The sequence below is a fragment of the Prionailurus viverrinus genome, unplaced genomic scaffold (genome assembly GCF_022837055.1).
Source record: "Prionailurus viverrinus isolate Anna unplaced genomic scaffold, UM_Priviv_1.0 scaffold_35, whole genome shotgun sequence".
NCBI lineage: Eukaryota > Metazoa > Chordata > Mammalia > Carnivora > Felidae > Prionailurus > Prionailurus viverrinus.
Window position 1 is genome coordinate 3,996,658 of NW_025927605.1, and position 12,579 is coordinate 4,009,236.

A 12,579-nucleotide genomic window follows, 5' to 3' on the forward strand; every position below is an offset into this window, starting at 1 on the left:
TGGGTGTCATATAAGATTCCATTTAATAAAACACAGGTAAAATAACACAGACTGTAAAGTCAAGGTGCCTATAAGATTCTTCACACCTTGTTCCTTCTGCCTAGCCCTCTGATTTCAGGAAGGCCAACAGGGGCCTGGGTCATGAGAGGGGTCCTCACTAAATATGATGCTTTCTAAGATCAGCATCACAAAGCATTGTGCTAGAAAGCACACTCAACTGGAAGCAAATAAGAAAAATAAGGGTCAGCAATGCTAGGTGGTGGGAATATGGAATTTCTTACATTATTATTTGTAACTTTCTGATCTTAATTCTCAGTGTTTTTTCAATATTCTGTAAATGTCTCAAAATTTTAAGGAAGACCATTGGCCTAAGAGTTAAAAGTCTTGGATTCAGGTTTGTGCTTTGTTCATCATGACTTCGATGAGTTGTTACTCTCTGAGTCTCAATTTTTTGCTAGTTAAAAAATAACAACAGGGGCGCCTGGGTGGCTCAGTTGGTTAAGCATCATGATCTCGGCTCAGGTCATGATCTCACGGTTTGCGAGTTTGAGCCCTGCATCGGGCTCTGTGCAAACAGCTCAGAGTCTGGAGCCTGCTTCGGATTCTGTGTCTTCTCCTCTCTCTGCCCCTCCCATGCTCATGCTCTGTCTCTCTCTGTCTCTCAATAATAAATAAACATTAAAAAAAAATTTTTTTAATAAAATAACAACGCCCCTCTCTCCACCTCCCAGCAAAACTTTCCTCTCAGGGTGACAGTAAAGAGCAAATGAATCACTTATATTAAGATACTTTGTAAAATATAAAAATATTATTATCTTAGAAAAATATTATTATCTTACATTGGTCCTGAATATTTGTGTAATCGGGTTGCCAAACAAAATAAACGGACACTCCATTAAATGAATTAAATCTCCATCAAATAAACAGTGAATAATATTTTATTATAAATATATCCCAAATACTGCAATGGGACATACTTACTCTAAAAAAGTATTCATTGTTTATCTGAAATTTACATTTATTGGGCATTCTGTATTTTTATTTACTAAAGCTGGTAACACTGGTAATTTTGTAATCTCATGGAAATTTTTTTAAACCTTAACAATGATTTCTAAAATCTACATTTCCAGTTTTATCTTTTTAATCTATTTGCAGGATCATATCCCAGATGCAAAAACCCAGTAACCTGTGACATTTCAAATTATTTGATTTTGGATCAGTAAATGAAGGGAGACATGTTAAGGTACCTCGTGTTGAAGTGTATGTCCCAGGAGTGGACCTGACTGCCATACAGGGCCAGGTGAGGAGGCAGTAAAAGGTGTTCACAGAACAAAGCCAAGAAAGGCTGAGGCCTGGTTTATGAAAAGGTAAGCCTATCGCCACCAAAAAAATCATGGAATACCTAGCTGGTACAAAGTATTTGTACTTTTATTACACTCTAAGGCTTCAGAGCAAAGAACTGAATGGGCAGGCATTGGCTTCTGCTGACAAGTACCAACAGGAATAAGCCGGCTGAGCCACATCAAACTCTCCACACGCTGGAATTAAAGCTTCAGGCCCAACCAGCTCTATGAAGAATGTTGCAACGTGTTGTTCTGAGAGTCCAAATTGTTATCCACATATGACAGTTACAAGACTGGTCACAGATTTCTCAAACTATTTTATGTCTGTAAGGAATCATCTCTTCATTGTAAAAACTAAAAGCGACTCTGTTTAAGATTAAACAATAAAGGAACAGGAAGAGAGAGGAAGACACATTGCCAAGAACGGTTTCTTTAAAATTACAAACTATGTTCTGTTTCTCTCCACTGCAATTTTTAATAAATCATCTTTCACTTTTATTTTCTATCCCTTCAGGAACAATCCTTTGTATTCAGTTTGACAGAAACTGAAAGTAACCAACTACTACGGTCAACTTTCACAAATGCAAGAAATGATGAGCAATCTGGAATTTCAAGTTCAACAAATCAGGACTCAAGTGGAGAGCCAGGATGTTGACTAGGAACAACTCCTGGGCTGAGATTCAACCAGTGAATGAAACTGAAAAGTACCATAAACTAATGAATGGCAAGTCTGGGTAAGTGATTAATTAATCCACTAAAACCCTAGCCCTCTATTAAACACTCAGTTCTTTTTTATATGTATATTAAATATAATTTATTGTCAAATTGGTTTCCATACAACACCCAGTGCTCATCCCAACAGGTGCCCTCTTCAATGCCCATCAACCATTTTCCCCTCTCTCCCACCCCCCATCAACCTTCAGTTTGTTCTCAGTATTTAAGAGTCTTTATGGATTAAACACTCAGTTCTTAAACTGACAGTGTGTATGGGGTGGCCTGGGTGGTTCAGTCTGTTGGGCATCTGACTCTTGATTTCGGCTCAGGTCATGATCTCATGGTTTGTGGGTTCAATCCCCTCATTAGGCTCCACACTGACAGCATGGAGCCTGCTTGGAATTCTCTCTCTTCCTCTCTCTCTGTCCCTCCCCTGTTTTCTTTCTTTCTTTCTTTCTCTTTCTCTCTCTCTCTCTCTCTCTCTCTCTCTCTCAAAACAAATAAACATTTTTAAGTTTTAAGTAAGATAGCATGTATGTACTCAAGCCTAAAATATCAGGCCAAATAGCACTTGTCATAAAGTAATTTACCATTGTGACTGACCCACTCCTACCCACTCAAATCCATTACCCTCAAAACATATCCATATTGCAAAGTGTTTGCAGAACATCTGTGAAAAGAACATTTTCAATCATCTAAACAAAAAGGAATATTCTTCAAATCTGCTTCCTTTTAAAATTCCATTTAGCTCATTTGTTAGTAGGAAATGTAAGCCTATCCTAAAACAGACTAGCTATAATAAAATGGTTCCCTACTCACCACTGTAATCTACATTTCTGGGACAGTCTTTGAAACCACAAAGCAGCATTTAATTAAACATCTGACAGTGAAAGGTGGTGGTTAAGAGTGTCAAAGGTGGTGGAGCTAGAGAAGACAGAGCTGGTTTCAATTCTGGCTCAGACACCAGTGTATTAGCTGTACCACCCTATGCCCGACACACAAGCATTGTAAGCTTCAGTTTCCTCCTCCATTTCTTTAAAAAGGGTTTGGGGCGCCTGGGTGGCGCAGTCGGTTAAGCATCCGACTTCAGCCAGGTCATGATCTTGCGGTCCGTGAGTTCGAGCCCCGCGTCGGGCTCTGGGCTGATGGCTCAGAGCCTGGAGCCTGCTTCCAATTCTGTGTCTCCCTCTCTCTCTGCCCCTCCCCCGTTCATGCTCTGTCTCTCTCTGTCCCCAAAATAAATAAACGTTAAAAAAAAAATTTTTTTTAAAAAAGGGTTTAAGAATAGTATCTGCCATACAGGGTTGTTCCATGAGAAAACGTGCATAAAGCCCTTAACAGTGTCTGGCACAGAGTAAATGTTAAATAAATGTTAATGATGAAAGTTCTTGCTATTCATAATATTCTTGTGCTTAGAGCAACTTGATGGCTATCAGTGTGACTGTTACAACAGTTATCCCATTGTACTAGATCGTATTTATTTATTTATTTGGGTGAGAGTGCATACCTGCAAGTGGGGGGAGGGACAAAGAGAGAGGGACAGAATCCCAAGCAGACTCTGTGCTCTCAGCAGGGGGCCCAAGGCAGGGTTCGATCTCACAACCCATGAGAAATCAAGAGTCAGTTCCCTAACCCACTGAGCCACCCAGGAGCCCCAGATCACTTTTAGATTGCAGCATTTATATTCCAAATGTCAAAAAAAAAAAAAAAAAAAAGTAAAGAAAACATAACATCTTAAGTTGTATCTTTTTTATATCTAAGTTTTAGGACTAGAGAACTCATTTATATCTAAGCTTAAGGACTAGACAAGTCTAACCTTCACTCCACATTTTAACCAAAATGATCAACACAGGAAATATTAGTGAGACACCAAAAATTCTGGTAGCTTTTGGGTTATGAAAGTTGGAAAATCCCAAAGCAACAGAACCCTTCCAAGTCACAGTTTACTATCAAATTAATTCAGATAATACACCATTTGTTCAAGATTTAGAGTAAAAACCTTACAAAAAGCAGTTAATCTCCATAAAGGGTTTAGCTCTGTCTAGAAAAGCCAGCATAATAAAAGGATTAGTGTGGCAATTATGCATGGTGGCTAATTGCTCCGATTTGTTATTTTAATGACTGGTCTGGAGCTGAGGACCAACACGCCCAAGGCTTAGGGACCTCCAGAAACCCAAGCAGGAAGGACCCTCAAAAAGTCAGGACACAGTCTAGCCTGGGTACAGATAAAACCTACAAGTCTGACCCCTCCAGGAGCAGAATTCATGTCCCAGTCTGTTTTTCATCACAAATGAAATGATTTTTAAAAAGGCCTACCTGATCTGAGAAAGAAAACAGAACCCCTCCTGTTCTTGTTCATTTTCTAAGTCACATGACTGCAAAATACAATTCTGGATCACTTCCAGAGACTTTTAGCTCACTCACCGTGTTAAAAGTTCTCAAGCTAGATCTGTACTCAAATCCCAGCTGAGTCCTTCTATTGAACAATTTTGAGCAAGCTACTTAATTTTTCAGTTAAAATAAAAGCTACCTCGTACAATTGCTGTCAGGATTTGATGAGACAAAAATTCAGGTCAAGTGTTTGGCATGGGCCCTGGAACACAGAATAAGTCTCAATAAGCTCTAATTATCTGAGGACTGACTTTGCAAAGGTTACTTTCATATTTATTTAATAAATTTAATCCAAGAAATTAGTGTTCTTTGGGCATTATCTCTCATCAACCTTGTAGAGGGAGGCCACAGAATGGTTACAGTAAATTTTCTCCATTGCAATTATGTGTTTCATTTTAATAATTGTTTCAATCTATTCCTTACCATTCCCAACACACACACACACACACACACACACACACACACACAGGTGATCTGGACACCGAGCTATTGTCAACTTGTTATAAAACTGACAAGCTGATTCTTTAAAGTATTTTAAAAATCTCTAGGCAATAAAATTAAGAGATTAACTGGTAAGATTTTTTTCTTAATTTAAGCACATTATATATATTCATTTAAAATTACTAGAGTGGGGGATTGCCGCTTTTATTATATTCTTTAACCTCTATATGTACCATGTGGAAATCAAAATTTTGTCTACTCTTTTTAGATCTGCCCAGATTCCCTAAGTAAAAATTAACAAGATTTCATAAATTACTTTCTCCCATTACCACACATCTTTGAGAGGATCGATTTTGATTAACAACCACAATTGGACCTAAAGGAATTTTCTTGGATTTAGGAATGAGGGCAAAAAACAGCCACTATTTTTGACAATGTTGTTTTAATATCTTAAGAGTGTAGTTTGTAGAGCTTGGCTGGTTGGCTGGTACTTTCACTTTTGCTACTTTTTATGAAAACTCAAAGGGATATTATCGTTCTGTTTTCTGCTCTACATCAGTAAATTCTCCTCCTAATGCAGGTGATTCATAGTTTCACACCTCCTAATGCAGGTAATTGTTTTCATAGAATGAAGTCAACTCAATCGAAAGGAAGAAACCTATGACATGCTAACGAAACATAAAGGCCAAGTCACATAACATTTAATCCTTAAGTTACACCAAACTCATGTGCTTTCTAACTAGAAAACCAACTAAAATAGCCAACTATCCTAATAAACAGATTGAAGTGTTAGAAGTACAGATATATTTTAGGAGTTTGCCAGTATCAAGATCATCACAACAGATCCAAGACCAAAAAGGGGACCTTTAATGAAGCGGAAAAAGTGAGGGCCAAAATGTTTTTTTTTTAATATATAAAGCATATATATAAAGTCCAAGGTATATATCTTTATATATTTTAAGATACCTTAAAACTCCTATGCAGAATATTAGATTTCTTATCGTTCTTATGCAACATTCTCACATCTAAAAGTATCATAAGTGACTTTAAAGTGAAATTAGTTGTCTTCAACTGGCCTTTATTTAAATTTTGAACTTGCACCACTGCCAAAAAAGAGTTTAGAGAACAAAATAAAGGCAAGAAAAGAAAGTAGGAAAAGGCACTGAGGTGATACGAAAACATTCAGAGAACAGTAAGTATCTGTCAGGTACAGACTGGGTATACAGCACCCTCCCTTCTCTAAAGGGACTTAAAGGCCTCATCTCACTGGGAACAATGATAGTACAGCATATTATAAAACACTAGATTACACACACAGGAACTGAAAGAGACAGACAGACGTGACTTACATTAATGGTGAGAAACCTCATGAAGAAGAGGACATTTAAGCCAGAGCTTTGAGTTGAGGTAGCATGATTTGAGTAACTAGCAAAGTGAAAGAAGGACATTTCAAAACAAGAGCAACAAACAAAGGCCTTAAATTCAGGGATAAAGCATAATGTCTTGGCCAGGATTAAAAAAAAAAAAAAAGGCTTGCTGATCATTAAAGAATTTTTCACAGAAATGCTAATACATTTTTTCATTGGATCGTGATTATACATATTGTAATATTTACGAGTACATGCATCCCCCGCTTTTTGGAAGTTCACCTTGATGCCATTTTGCTTTTACAAAAGACTTACATTAGTACCTGCTCTCATTAACTGGAAAAAATCCAAAGAGATTTTCACTTTTGTGAAAAATAGGCAAAAAGTGAAAATAGCACCAAGCGTTTCCTGCAGTGAGCCATTATAGAGGTAGCAAGAATGGCCCCACCAAGCTCCTCCCCTGAGAACTACATTCAGCATCTCAGCATCTCTCAGCCATAGTTTTCAACTGTGTCTGTGAGCATGTGGGCTTTATCTCCATGTATTCTGTGCATCAGTTAGCAAGATGTGTCCCAGGGTATCAGAAAACCCTAAAAGAAGTTATTTTGAGGACTTGGGGATGCTCAAAATTTTTCATATAAATTAATGATAACTGCTTCTTTGCTTTACAGGAACACTCTACTTTCAAACAGCAGGGGACACCTACAGTATTACCCATATTTTATAGGGTAGTAAAATGAGACACAGAGAGGCTGAGTGTCTTGCCCAAGGCCACATAATTACTTCATGAGGAGAATGCAGCTCTCCTTCCACTCCACCACCCTTACGCACCGCAGGGAGCATGAAGATGAACAGACAGAGTCAGGCAAAGCTGTTGAGAAGACTTAATCCATCCACAAGAGAAATCCATAATAGGTGCTTGAGTACACTGATGAAGTCATGACAATACTGTGTCAAGAACATTAATCCTGCAGCAGTGAACAGGAAAGATCTTAAGTGACATAGCACTGAGCCAAGAAAATGTCTTCAGAAGCTGGTGACAGAAGTGCTGAAAGCCTGGATTAGGGCAGTTGCAGTGGGACCAGACAGAAAGAAAGAAAAACATCAGCTAAGATTAAAAAAAAAAAAAAAAAAAAAAAAAAAAAAAAGTGACAAAATTGGGGATTTGGTGGATATAGGAGATAAAGAAAAGAATGAAGTTAAAAATGAAAGCACAGGGGCACCCGGGTGGTTTAGTCAGTGAAGCACCCAGGTTGGTGAGTTTGGGCCCCTCATCAGGCTCCCCGCTGACAGTGCAGAGCCTGCTTGGGATCCTCTCTACCTCTTTCCCTGCGCCTCCACCACATGCACACACACACTCTCTCTCTCTCTCTCTCAAAATAAATAAACTTCAAAAAAAAAAAAAATCACACATCATTTAGAGAAAAACAGATGGCAAACTTTATCACAAAGTTCTCAGTAAAGCACATCTTTCCTTTGCCTACCCTCCTCCCCTGCCATTTTCTCCTCCTCACCAGCCATTTTCCATCCTCTAACCTTATCCTTTCACTCATATTTTTCCGGCGTACTGTGGGTTAGACAGTGGCTTAGGCTCGAAGATACTGATCACAGTAATAGTAACACTAATAAACATGTCTTAAGCACTTGTTCTATGTATGTCAGGCACTGTTCTAAATACTTAATATTTAACGAACTCATTCAACTACCACTGCAACACTGCAGAGTAAGCAAAATTATCAGTCCTTTTTGAGAAATGAGGAAACCGTGGGGCATCTTGGTGGCTCAGTCAGTTAAGCGTCCGACTTCAGCTCGGGGCATGATCTCACAGTTTGTGAGTTGGAGCCCTGTGTTGGCTCTGTGCTGACAGCCCAGAGCCTGGAGACTGCTTCTGACACCTGCTTCCAATTCTGTGTCTCCCTCTCTCTCTGCCCCACCCCCGCTGACACTCCGTCTCTCCTTCAAAAATAAATAAACATTTTTTTTTTCAATTAAGAAATGAGGAAACCAACACAACACACAGTGAGTGGTGGGGTGTGGGCTGTAACCCTGGCAGTCTGGCTCCAGAGCCCACTCACTTAACCATCTGCTATATTAACTGAAAAGCCTTCATGTAATTTCCACATTTTTGTGGCTTCTATCACAGTGCAATCCCAGAAGTTTCAGAAAAATTGCATGATATGGGAGTGTCTGCAGATTTTAAAGCACTGAATTTTAGATGTTTTGCAATGAGAAGTCATGGGCCTTATGAATATCTTCGCTAATTACTAATTATTGCCTAAATACTCAGTCGTCTGGGAGGAGGGTACCAAATCCACTACACAGTTGTACAATTTTCCATTTGGCTTTGACTCTGTGGGTGGTAATCATATAGGCACATTCAGCAGTTTGCACACAGTCACAGACCAGTCAAGCAAAATATGTCTAACTTTCAAACTTTCTGTGATAAACAATGGAAAACTCTAAACATTTAGCTCATCAATCCTGCCATCTTGAGACATAATCTGCACTACCAGAGTCCTCTTTCTGTAACTACTTAAATTACTCATTGTATCTCAATTAATCAGAGAAAGAAACTTGCAAATAGAATTTTCAAATAGAAACTTCAAAAGAGAATTTTACTTGAAGAAAAACAAGGAATAGGAAAGGTCCAAAAATCCTAACAGTGCGACAAGTCAAGTTGATAACAAAGCTGAATCAACATGTTTCGAGAGCCCCAGCCAAACTAAACTCATGAGAATAGTGTATACCTGCCTTAACCATGACTGCAAATCCAGAAGCAATTAAAGAGGAAATTAATACACTGGACTACATGAAAACAAAATACAGTAAGCAAAGTGGCCAAATCTAATATTGGGTATATATTGTAGATTACCCTACTGCAATTCCACTAAACCTCCCCTGTGGAAGGACGCCAGTGGTTCCTAACTGCCAAATCAAGTTTCTCTTCAATCTCCTTTCTCCTTGATCTCTCTTTCTGGTGACCAGCCTACTTATCTGGGTTCCCTCCTCCCTTGGCTTCCAAGTTCCTTCTTCCTCTTTCCCAAATCATAAGTGCCCTCCTTCTCAGTATTATTCTCTAGTCTCTAGCTCTTCTTCCCAGCCCCTAAAGTGGCCATCCGTCAAAGTTCAGGCTTAGACCTTCACTCATTTCTTTCTCAATTCCTTCCCTTAGGGATCTTACCTATCTTGAACGTATCTGCTGCTCTAATCTCCCTCCTGAACTGTAGTCCTAGGAGTCTAAGTGCTAAGACATTTTTACGTGAATATCCTGGTACTACTTCAAATTCCTATCTTAAAACAAACTTCTCAAAACTTCATTTTTCTTTCATTGTGCCCTCATGCACATCGCGCGCACACACACACACACACACACACACACACACACACACACACCCCAGACTGTTAGAATCCCTCCCTGCACTACCTCAACACCCTGGTCATGCCTCAAGTGTAGTCCAGAGTACCCTATATTAGAATCTCCAACTTGTGGGTATGTTTGCTTGTCTCTCCAAGTAGAGTGCAAATTCCCTAAGTGGCAGGATTTGTCTTAGTCACCTATGTATCCCCAGGGAATATTGCAGGTACCAAATAAAATCTGTTAAGAGAAATTAATAAATATAGATGATCTGATTTAGCCAAACTGGCCCATTAAGAGTCTCCACCTGTTTGGCATTTTCATAGTCCCCACTTCCCAGAAAGGTCCTCTCTCTGCTGCTGCATGCATGGAAGAATCCTACCCATCCTTTAAAAGACTCAGCTTAAATTCCACCGGCACATGAAACTTTGTCAGATGACCCTATTCCAACAAGACTCCTTGCTCATCAGTCTTACAGCGACAGTCTTTCACAACAGATCCTGTCATGAAAACAGGATCATCTTTGAAGCTGATTCAAAACCAGGCTCTAGCATAAACTACCTATGCTACTCTGGGCAATTCCTAAAGCTTTCTAAAGCTTCACTTTTTTTTTTTTCCAGCTATAAAATGAGGTATGTAATACCAATCAGAGAGAAATTGGGGAGGATTACAGGAGACTAAACCATCTAGAACATAGTAGATGTTTAGAAATGTTAACTCCTTTTCCCCACCCCACCTCCTTTTCACTTCATTTACCATTCATATGGTGCTTAGGTTGATAATGTTTGTTTTGTCTCCTCAATTAGATTGTAAGGATTAGTAAAATCGTTAAGGGCAAGAGCTGAATCTCACTCATCTATCTTCTAAATACCTATCAATGCCCCACAGAGACACAATAAAAATAGAAAACAACGAAATTACAGTTACAGTGGATTATGACAATCAAGTATATACGGTGCCAAGATTAGAAATGACAGTCTGTAAATTTTCATCCCACTTAGCTATAGAATTGTTACATGGCACCTCTGTAACGTCACTCATGCTAAAGGCGGATTTCAACAAATGACAGTGCAAATAAAAACAAATCAATTTCTACAATATACAGGTTAATAAGCAGCCTTCGATAATAGATTTAGTTAAAGGTGGTTTAAATATTATAGTTGGTATTAGAAGAGTCTCTATACATGTATTTGTCCCCATGTACTTGTACGCACAGGTTTCCTTTCACATATTCTTTAATATGATTGTAACAGATTTCTTCATACCATTTGCACTGGTTAAATAACTGAAAATAGATTTAAATTTTATATTTCTCCACCAGGGTGAAAAAAAAAAGTAAAAGCTAATACTGAAGCAAAACTGGTAAGATCAAGATCCAAAATTTGTAATAATGGCAGGTAAAATCTACCAGAATCTCTCTTTAATTAAAATGGTTTCTTTCCAAATCGCTTTCATTAATATCAAGGCTTCAACATCCGCTCTGAACTTACTGGAATGGTTTTTTGTTTTCTCTATCCTGATTTTTACAGCCTTCCTCTACCACCTGCTATCTTCCTCAAGGATCAATTCCCATGGTTGGGTTTCATTATTTCTTTTAGCTACTGCCCCACTTACATGTGCTAACAAGTTGGCGGAACCACAACGTGCTGGGTAATAACCGTAACCCCTGACAATCAGCTCTACACTAACACTCCCAGCCACATTCCCCTTCCCTGAAGAAACTATTTCTACAGTTTTCATAGGCTGTGCAGCTGTACATCTAACAGGAAAAAGCAATTCGTAAAAGAAGAGCATGTGCCAAATACCCTCTCATCTCAACATTTTCATGCTTCCAAGGACTTTTTGTTTTGTTTTGTTTTTTCCCAAGTGGAGAAGTTTATGGTGAGAAAGAGAGGCATTCGATCCTATCAGACCAACCACAGTAGAGAGTACATAGACACAATGGTAGCGTAGGAAAGAGCGAAAAGTCAGGCATCAAAACACTCAGTTTCTAATCTCAGTTCAACCACCTATTTCATTTCGTTAGGTGAAATCATAACCTCTCTCAGCTTCAACTTCCTCTTTCATACACTAGAGATAACCACCATCCCTATTTCAGCAGCTTGTTTCACAGATTATAAAATCACAGGATCACAAATGGCACTGTTTAATTATAAAATATGTGTATGTGTAATACACATGAATATATTTTTGAACAACAGCATTGTCATAGCCTATGGGTAGATGAAAAATAATTTTATACCATGTATTAAAGTCCCAATTAAATACTCCACTAGACAAACTGTTACACAAATTCTATACACAGTGTATCCCTGGAAAAAAAAATTTTTTTTGAGAAACAGAATCTAGCTTGGAAACAGTCCAGATCATAATTTTTGGAGCAAGTAACATTCTCTAATCTGGATTTATATTCCTGTAAGCAAATTTTTAATCACAATTACAACATAACTAAGCTCTCCCTTTGGGGATCAATCAAATTTAGAGTAAAGAAAGTAATGGAGGTTAGTTTTTCATATATTGTGCTAAGAATTTCTGCATTATGGTCTTCAAATCAGCCTTCACTATGATGAATTTAAAAATCAATAAAATCCAGAATCACTTCAGGATTTTTTTTTTTTTAGGTTAAAAAGAAAGGGTGCCTGGGTGGCTCAGTTAAGCGTCCAGCTCATGGTTTCAGCTCAGGTCGTGATCTTGCGGTTTGTGGTATTGAGCCCTGTGTTGGGCTCCGTGCTGACAGCATGAAGCCTGCTTGGGATTCTCTCTCTCTCTCTCTCTCTCTCAGCCCCTCCCCTGCTCACACATTCATATGAGCTTTCTCACTCTCAAAATAAACTTAAAAATATATATAAGGTTAAAAAGAATAGCACCATTAAATTAGCAGATTCCTAAGTCATTACTCACTTTCAACTCTCTAAGCAAAGTACCACTATGCTTTCATTCTCCAAATAAATTAAAAGATTCCCTACAA

The 12,579-nt window shown here is 38.5% G+C and overlaps 2 long non-coding RNA genes across 2 annotated transcripts in view; one reads left to right on the forward strand and one right to left on the reverse strand.

The window, feature by feature from the left end:
• The window catches only part of LOC125158668 (uncharacterized), a 151,258-nt gene that overhangs the window by 134,260 nt on the left and 4,419 nt on the right, over positions 1-12,579 (reverse strand). The gene's annotated exons all lie outside the window — the stretch shown is intronic.
• LOC125158671 (uncharacterized) lies at positions 1,507-7,021 on the forward strand. The gene is made up of 3 exons (XR_007149454.1): positions 1,507-1,669; positions 1,858-2,077; positions 6,928-7,021. It is a non-coding gene; the product is annotated as an uncharacterized LOC125158671 (long non-coding RNA).